Below are 10250 nucleotides of genomic sequence, written 5' to 3' on the forward strand. Positions count from 1 at the left end.
CAACAGGTGTATCTTTCTTAACGAGCCCTTTGCATGAAAAATTAGATCGATCAGCCTTCAGATGCCTTACCAGGTAGCTAATAATATCATTAGAAGAAACTGGCGGCTGAAATGACGATAGATGAAGCCAAATCATTCCAACGACTCCCAACTCATTATTAGCATTAGAGCTAACGAAATTTGGCATACGACGCTTGAAAACTTCAGTGCTATCTTTCAGCGCAGAAGGGATAAAGATGCAGGCGTAGAAATAGATGTAGGTGCAGAAGTTGTAATCGAACCGACAGTGCTAGGCTGCTTACGACGTTTGTATGTTTGTTTGGTATTAACATTGTTTTTATTACCAGCGCCATCCATACAGGTAACATTAGAGTTATTAGCCTGTGATTTAAGAACCGAAGCAAACGATCAACCACTGTTAGCAGAATTATTAACAGATTTATTCTCATACGTTTGAAACACAGCTGTGGTGGTAGCATTGTTAATAGCTATTGGTACTGAAGAATTATTTTTGTTGTTTTCAACGTTCATAGCACTATTTTTAACAGTAGAACAAGCATCAACATTGGAAGCCATAGCACACGTATTAGCAACTGCTGTATGTTTAGAAGCAACAGGCAAATCAGAAAGAATAACTACTTTTTCACTTGTCGTGTGTGACGAAGAGGAAGTACCATTAGAATGAGCAGCACCAATTATACCCACATTCGAACGAACATTGGAAACAGCAGCAATGCATGACTCAGAGGAAGAGCGAGAGCGACAGGTAGCCAGCGGCAAGTTACAGAGCGCATTATGCATAGAGCTTAACTTAACTTGCAGGTCGCTGACTTGTCGACGTTAACGACTACCTTCGTCTATTGATGTTTTAAGCAGACGTAAAATCTTCTCTTCATTGCCTTTTAGCACAGCAATATCACACACTAACGACTTCAATGTTTTTTCTATATTGCACAAATTATCGTGATTGTTTTTGTTTTGCATATCTTCATTGAGTGAACCAGCAGGCAGCAAGGGCAGGTCATTTACAATACACGATGACACTTTGTTATATGATGATTTAAGAGAGGCGGGCGGCGATCGAATCGACCACGACGCTCACACGCACAAACTTTACAGTAAAAAGCACTATTAGACTCTTTTAAAAAGTATAAGTCAGTCTCCAAAACACCCACACAGGGAAGATGAAAAAGTACCGAACACTTAGCACATTGAACCTTAGGTTGAGTGCGCTCAACTCTAAGGCCACAAATACAAGGCATTAGAGTAAAACAAGCAACAAAAGCGATTAACTATGCCACAGTACATATAGCAATACAAAATCATTGCAGAGCGATTAAAAAACAAGTCCGGTCAGTACGACTGTTCGATTTTATTAAAATATTGTCAGCTTATTTATACTAAAATATTCTAAACACATTCTTACATACATATTTACTTTAAGCATACATACTTACATGCATATTTACCATAACATTACATACTTACGGTATGTATATGTACAACTCGATACAAAATATGTACCTACACACCTGTGTTGAGTTGTGACTTCTGTGGGAAATGAAACGTTCGCAAATTTGCTGGAATGCAAATTTGCTTGGTTGTGTGTTGTACACATACCTGTTTTAAATCGTGTGAATGGCTATGCCAGCAACAATTATCAGATGCCTTTTTATGTGTTGATGAACCTTTAGACTATTTTTTTTTTTATTTAAATATTTGGGATTAAATTGTTGGCTGTTTACACTACATCTCCCTTTTTTCAGAATGCTTATGCATTTGGAGAATGCATGAGCATTCTATTTTTATTTAGTTAAGTACAAATTAGTTCTACTTTTGTATTTTATGTTTGTAGGTTGAAAAATTTCTTATTCTACTAATTTAAGTCTATTTTTGTGTGTTATTATTTTCTTATTATTTATGATATTGCTATTCTCTATGTTACTGGGAAATTTTTGCGTATCCTCATTTGCTATTCTAGATGGGATTAAAGTGTCAGTAATTTTATTAGCAGTATTTTCTACTTTGTAGGGTATTAGAGTAAAATTATTATTTTCATCGATTTTTTCTACCTTATAGGGTATTATTTTTCCTATTGATAATTTCTATTCCCAGGTCATTAATAAAATTATTTTCCTATTCTACAGGGTTATTAATAGAATTATTTTTCCTATTGATAATTTCTATTCCGCAGGTCATCAATAAAATTATTTTTCTTATTGATATTTTCTATTCCGCAGGTCATTAATAAAATTACTTTTCCTATTCTACAGGGCCCTATATATCTACTATTTATCTTATGACCTCTCTAAAAGGCGAGGTTTTCCTAGATGAAGCAGGCCAAACTTATATTTATATTTCTAAAGAAATAATGAAGATAAATGATTTAGACTTCTTTACTTTCTACTCCACAGGACCCTATATATATTGTTACGTATATTAGCAAAACTAAGGAGCGCTGCCAGCTCTAAGCGATGCTAAGCAGTGACGTGAATGCACATCAATAATTCAATCATCATGTATCTACATAAACGAAACAATAACTGCGTCTACATATATGTACCATGTACGTATACGAGCAGCGGAGAGTCAATGCACAAATACATGCATATATCTGAGATACTCCTATAAGTATGCAATGAGAAAAACTATAAAATTGTGCAATTGTAGTTACAGCTGAGAAGTTTGAGAGCTGCTGGACTAGTAGATTCTGGAAGCGACTAGAAGATGCGAATGTTAAAATCAAAGAGTATAAAAGGCGACAGATGTAGATGTGATTTGAGTTGTCAAGCAGTTAGGACTAAGACGATATCTAGCGAGCAATAGCAGTATTATTTTGAATAGTGGAGTTTCATTTGAGCTATCAGTTTGGTTATTAAGCTATTCATTGCACAGTTTTAGTGTTATTGTGAAGTATTTTAATTAAGGCCATTTTTTCCATTATTCAATATTGGAGTTATTTATTCAACAGTTTAGCGATACGAACCTAGCAAAAGGGCAAATAAGAGGAATTGCAAGTAAATTCCTAACAATATGCTATCTAACGTATGATCGACTAAATATAGGAGATTTAGTTTTCCTTACGTTGACTATTTCTATCAAACAAAGCTTTTGCATTGTTATTAATATGAAAACGTATAGAATAGGATGAAGGTTACAGTCATCGTTGGCTGAAAATTTACATTGATCTAAAAGCGGGATCTTTGAGCGTATAATAAACAGTAGATTGGGTAGATTCAGTTGCTGCTAGAGAAGAAGTAGTTATATAGTGATAAGTGGTTAAACCAATGGGTACAGTGGATGCAAACATTTTTCATATCTTTTCTTATTCCATTTTTCATATTTTTCAGCAATATTTTTATTAGATCTTATGTGTCATACGATTTTCTGGGTGGCCTTCCCAAATGGGATCTTCATGATATTTATGAAGAACTTCTTTAATTTCTGTCGACATTTGTCACATGAATAACTTCTGGGGTTAATGCAAATAGTAGATCTTTGAGAACTTGGGTACCTATTTTATATTTTTAAATATGCTTATTCGAGCATTCATTATTCTTAACCAATTTGTCTCCTAAGGGACAACTGTCTTTTTCTCTTACAAGTCCTAGATTGTCGGCATTTTTAAGCCTGGTTGAATATTGTCCTAAGTCAATAACTTCCTCCACAATCTGGTTGGTTGTATTACGCTACAATTTTTCATGAAAACGAGCGTGACATGTCTGATTACAAATTTATTTATTAAGCGCTTTTTTTATAATAAGGTTCTCTCTGTGACTTTTTATTTTCTTCATTCTGGCTGGTTTTTAAGTTTACGATCTTGTGGCAACTTTAGGTATTTTTCATATTTCCACTTACGTAAGGTTTTTAGTCAAGCTTTATGTTGCGAAAAGTTATTATTTTATAAGGTTTGTGGTATAAATCTTCTACCCTGACAGCCTTCATAGATGGTATTTTGATTAACTTCTATGGAAACTATTACTGTTAATAAATTCTTGTATTGAGTGCGGCATTTTGCAGTGATACATTTGTTATTTTTTACTGTTCTTATCGAAATTGGGTTGAGTTTAGAGGGTTTAGGGTGATAAAATTGAATCAATAGCACGATTACGCAAGTTAAAACTGCTAGCCAACATCTGAAATGTTTGGAATAATTTTTGGTTCTGGTTCAGCTGGCGGTTCATATTTTAATATTCTATTCTCTGATGTTTCAGAGTTTCCTGTTCCTACCTCGTAACCAGCTATTGGGTTAGTTTTTGTCCACGAAGACATTTTAAAGAGATGATATGATTGAAAGAGAAAATTAAAGAGATTAAAGAGAAAATAAAAATTTATTTATTTCTTTGGGGGGTTGGAAAAAGGCTAATTTATTCTTATTTCTTTGTTTTTACGTTTATTATATTAAGCATTTTATTATTTTTTCCTTATTTAGTTAGCATTATAAACGTTATTATTTAAAAGGTTTATTTCTAAAAATGTATGTGCCTAAGGAAAATTTTGTTTAATTTAACATTTTTGACATTTCTAATTTTTCTTACAAAATTTTTTCAAATGATGGATAGTTAAATGCAGTTTATTTTTTCTTGTTTTATTATTAAAATTAATTCATATGCTATTTTCTTTTTTTTTCATTTTGTTTTCTATGCCATTTTGGGCTTAAAAAAAATTTTCTATTTTGGTAAAACATTTCAAAAAAATTCTTTTTTCACATTTAAGGAGTTTTTTCACATTAAGCACTTTACTTTGATTTTGTATGTCCATAACTCAATAATTAGTAACAAAAAGTTTTTGCAGCAGAAATTTAAATTTTTGCTTGTCAATAGGCAGCCGTTAGGTTGTCCGAATGTTTTCCTGCTTAAAAATAATTTTTAAATTGTCAAAATTAAGCTAATATACGTATTATACATATAATTATTAGCTGCTAGTCCTGAACGCTTAACGATTTCGGTGTCATCCTTGCGCAGGGGCCATGCTGATCTTCTCTGTATCGTTCCAATGTATGTTTTGTTGAGATCTTCCAATTGCCGCAATTTTTACTGTTGGTGCCCGAATTTAATTATTAATTCTCTTCTTTTTTTTACAAGGCTTAGGCTGTAATCAGCCAGTAAAATCCTTACCAATGAATTAGGCTGAATAATCAGCCAGTAAAATCATAGGCAGGATCGCCATATAAAAGATTAAAATGATGTATCCTTGCCAGCTATGAAATTAGGCTGAAAAATCAGCCACCAGAATCATAGGCAGGATCGCCATATAAAAGATTAAAATGACGTATCCTCGCCAGCTATGAAATTAGGCCGAAAAATCAGCCACCAGAATCATAGGCAGGATCGCCATATAAAAGATTTAAATGAAGTAATTGGTTTTGTCAGTTTTTAACATCAATAAGCGAATTGCTGCGAATGCTTTTTATTCAAATATTGTCAGCTTATTTATACTAAGTTATTCCAAACATATTCTTGCATACATATTTAATTAAAGCATACATACTTACATGCCTACATACAACTCGATACAAAATATATACCTACACACCTGTGTTGAGTTGTGATTTCTGCGAGAAATGCAACGTTCGCAAATTTGCTGGAATGCAAATTTGTTTGGTTGTGTGTTGTACACACACCTGTATTAAATCGTGTGAATGGCTATGTCAGCACCAATTATCAGATGCCTTTTTATGTGTTGATGAACATTTAGACTATTTTTTTACAGGGTAGCATATTAGCTGATTTAAATATTTGGCATTAAATTGTTGGCTGTTTACACATTACACTTTGCACTTTATAGCGTCCAAGTCCGATACAGCTTCAACTTCAAACGTATTACTGAAATAACCGCAGTTATCGCGGGGATAAAAGCACGGTGAGTGCAAGGTGTAGGGCAGATAACAAAGGCTTCATTAAGCAGGTCAGGATCTAGTGTGTAAGCTTCATCATTGTCACTACCACATACACGCAGGCGTTTAAGGTTACGCCATAAAACATTAGGAGGCAGGGAGGGGTCAAGCTTGGCAACATAAAAATTACGCTTTTCACATCTGATAACGGAAGTTGCTCTGTTCCTGGCGGCTTTGAACTAATTCCAGTTAGACTGTTAAGGGTTTGCTTTTCATTTAGATAAAGCCTTGTTACGCGCCTTGATTGCTGCCAACACTCTAGGCGTGAACCAGGGCGACACCGATGATTTTTTCTGACCAAATCGCTCGGGGACATGCTAGTTAAAAATACTTTGCAGATTCTCATTTAGGAACTCAAGCTTATCATTAACACTACTAAAATACCAACAATTGGACCAATTCACAGAGCTAACATCCATAGCCAATGAGTATATGTCAATGTTTCCAAAGTCCCTAAATGAGAACGTCATTTCAGACTCACATTGTCCAAGATTAATGTTTAGTGTACAGAATATTAAGTCATGATCAGATATAAAAGCAAATTGTTCAAACGCAGAGACAGAGGAAAGTTCAGAGACAATAAAATAGTCCAATAAGCTTGGGTTATTTATGTTGGAATACCTTGTGGGAATGGATGTACTTACTACAGAGGGACCAAACACAGATAAATTGTTCAACAAGCTAGAAGTAATGGAGTCACGCACAAGAAGATTATCGTTAAAATCACCGCATAAGATTATGCTTTGGTAATCAACGGCAAGCGGAAATAGGGAGGCAAAGAACGGATCAAGACTTATATCCCTTTTTGGGTTGTATACATATGACAGGAGGGCTTTGGAGAATCTATCAGACAGCTCAACAAACAAATATTCTACGGCACAGGGCTCAGATGGGAATAATACTTTCATATTAATATTATTTTTACAGTAAATAGCTATTCCGCCTTCTTTTTTACTACATCTGTCATGACGAACCATTGTATAATTGTCAAGGGAAAAGTGCGTGTCATTAATGCAACTTGAGAACCAAGTTTCTGTTACACAGATTACGTCGACCGCAGAACACTCAAATGCATATCTAACAATATCAATTTTTTCTGGATTCAGATTCCTAGCATTAAAGTGCTCAATATTGAAGTCTTTATGACGATTGCAGAGAATGTTTATCATGGCTAAGCTATTCTCCCGAACAACATATCCATCGTTGTTAACAGACATATCATTGCACAATTCAAAACTGAAGGAAAAAAGAGAATAGAAGGACCGTGTTTACAGTTATCTGAATAAGGCACAATGGAGAAAAATAAGTGAAATTTTAAAACAAAATTGAAATAAACTTAAAATTTAAATAAATAAAATTGTATACAGTGAAAAATCGGCGCATATCACTCCGGATTTTGCAACTCGCTCAGCTCAGTTATCTTAACTGCCTCAGAATCCCTCGTAACTCTGATAAAGACAGCTCCTCTCAAAGAAAACACAGATGCTATCTTGCCTGCTTGTCTCAGCTTGATCGCCTGTTTCAACAGCTTTCTACTATCAGGAGATAGGCTTTCATATATCGAGAGCTCTCCCTCAAGCCCAATAACATCCAAAGATAATGGGGACTTTGTCCGCTTGCGGTACGATTACGGTCGAGAGTGGAGGGAAACTTTATAATTATGGCACTTTTTTCAGCTGGCCGAGAGATGCGAAAAATATCTCTTACTTGTGGCGCCAGAATATCACAGTTTTGAGGTTTTCCGCCTCAGCAAATGGCACTACAAACACAACCGCATCGGAAGAGAAATCGCTGGTGGTTCTGTTTGCGTGCACGTTATTAGTTTGCTCTTGCAGTTTGTTAATATGCTGCTGGAGTTTAATGGAGTTTTCTTCAAGTGCGATGATACATGCTGTAAATTCATCAACTTTAGCGTTAAGCAAAGCAATCTCTTCATCGAATCTCTTTGCAATACAATTCTCTAGGTCTGCAATTTTGTTGGAAAGACTCTCAAACCGCGACTGAAGCTTATCAGATTGCAGTTTAAGTTTTTCTTCCAAATCCTTTAGTGCAGCCAAGACAAATGAGATAATGGCACTTTCATCAAGTTTGGCTGCTTTCGCCAGTGGAGAACCTTTACTTGCGCGACGCTTAAGAGGTGCAGGGGGCTGGCATAACGAGAAAATATTAACAAATGCGAAAAGGCCAGATCAACGTAATTACACTTCCGCACCGCTCAACAATATATGATATTTTATGGATTATTTTATGACCTTTACACCCAGACACGCGGTAACTCTAATTTATGTTAATTTATAATATCATCAAAATGTTGCATACTTTAGGCAGCTGGCCTTTGGATACGGTCCACAACTTTGTATTTGTTGTTTATTATTTGTTCTCTCGCTTTCCTTATCGCTATAAGGCTTCTTTGAAAATTATTGGTATTTTCTTTTGAAGCGATTTTCCGCACTTGCTCACAAAATTATTAATTATGCACACGAATTGAACAATGTCACTGGCGACTATTAGAACAATAACGTAGATGGCTATCAGGTTATCACCTAGAAGCCAATCAATTGATAAAATTACGGGTTTTTCACGAAGATAAATATATGTAATACTTCTATATCGCTACTACTGAACTGTGCAGCCTGTGAAACATTACAGTACAGATATACAACGAGGGAAGGGACAAAATCTCAAGGCTGTCGTTTAATTTTTGTAAAAAAGGGGCTTAAATATATGTATATTTCAACAAGTCGTCTTGCTTCTATCAATATTGTACATTAGGCTATTTCGTTCTCCAAATGAAAAAGTAAGCTTTTGTTTTCCATTAGTTATTATAAAAAATAAAAATAAATGTTCGCTGTGTAGACGTGTTTTTGTTTCGCTGACAAAGGATTGCTGTTTTCTTTGCTTTATTTACGTAAATTTGTACCAAATAAGTGTTTGGTGATATATTTATGCAATTCTGCTAGTTTTTTATAAAAGTGGTTACATTCCAACAAGTAAAAAGCAACTTTAATCTAAAATCTTCGAGTTGGTGTTTGTTTTTGGTTTTCTTTTGTGGAAAAATGAGTAAACCGAATACAAGGCTCACAAAGCAACAACAACCAGGGATTTTCGCGCGGAATGATGTATCGTCACCAATCACTTCGCTGTCGCCTAATGCATCAATTTCAACACAATCACGGAACGCGGACCGAAAAATGCAATGTGAGAGTATATCAGCCGAACAGCTTATGCAAATATGGTAGAAAAAACTCGAAAAGCATGAAAAAAATATCATTGAACACATAAATGAAATGTGGGAACAAAAACTCAAAACGCACGAAGAAAATATTATTAAACATATTAATGAGTCAATGCAATCCATGGAGAATAGAGTTATGCAAAGAATGAGCGAGCTCACTGGTGAGTTAGCGAATGCGAAAGATAGAATAGGAAGATGTGAACAAACAGTAGCGGGTGTCAAAAATGCACAAACTGAGTTTGCATTTCTCAAAACCAAAGTTGATGCATTGCGTGAGGAAATTGAGGATCTTGGGGAAAAAGCTATGTCAACTGATATCGTCATAAATGGTATACCGAATTCAAATAATGAAAATGTTAAAGAAATTTTCAGCAAACTGTGTGAAGCAATTAGTTATGAGACACCAGCCATTCGTCAAGCTTTCCGTATGCGCTCAATCAAGCACAAAAATTCAAATAATGATTATGTGCCTGTTATAATTAAACTTAACTCAGCGCACGATAGAAATCAACTGCTTAAAGCTATATCTACTTTTATGAAGACCAAAAAAGAGCTTTAATTCTCTCTGATGTTGATGAGATTGGCTGTGGGAAAATCTTCGTGCATGAATGTTTAACCAAGCGAAAAAGAGAGATAATGCACCAAGCAACACAGCTGAAGCGCCAGGGTTCATTAGCTTCTGCTTTTAGCATTAGAGGCGGAGTATACGAGAACCTCTACTTGCGCGACGCTTAAGAGGTGCAGGGGGCTGGCATAACGAGAAAATATTAACAAATGCGAAAAGGCCAGATCAACGTAATTACACTTCCGCACCGCTCAACAATATATGATATTTTATGGATTATTTTATGACCTTTACTCCCAGACACGCGGTAACTCTAATTTATGTTAATTTATAATATCATCAAAATGTTGCATACTTTAGGCAGCTGGCCTTTGGATACGGTCCACAACTTTGTATTTGTTGTTTATTATTTGTTCTCTCGCTTTCCTTATCGCTATAAGGCTTCTTTGAAAATTATTGGTATTTTCTTTTGAAGCGATTTTCCGCACTTGCTCACAAAATTATTAATTATGCACACGAATTGAACAATGTCACTGGCGACTATTAGAACAATA

The 10250-nt window shown here is 35.0% G+C and overlaps 1 pseudogene; it reads right to left on the reverse strand.

Annotated features, from left to right (window-relative positions):
• Positions 1 to 4920: 4920 nt before the first annotated feature.
• Positions 4921 to 5021, reverse strand: LOC137236037 (U6 spliceosomal RNA; annotated as a pseudogene).
• Between the last annotated feature and the right edge of the window lie 5229 nt (positions 5022 to 10250).

The sequence above is a fragment of the Eurosta solidaginis genome, unplaced genomic scaffold (genome assembly GCF_040869045.1).
Source record: "Eurosta solidaginis isolate ZX-2024a unplaced genomic scaffold, ASM4086904v1 ctg00001261.1, whole genome shotgun sequence".
Lineage (NCBI taxonomy): Eukaryota > Metazoa > Arthropoda > Insecta > Diptera > Tephritidae > Eurosta > Eurosta solidaginis.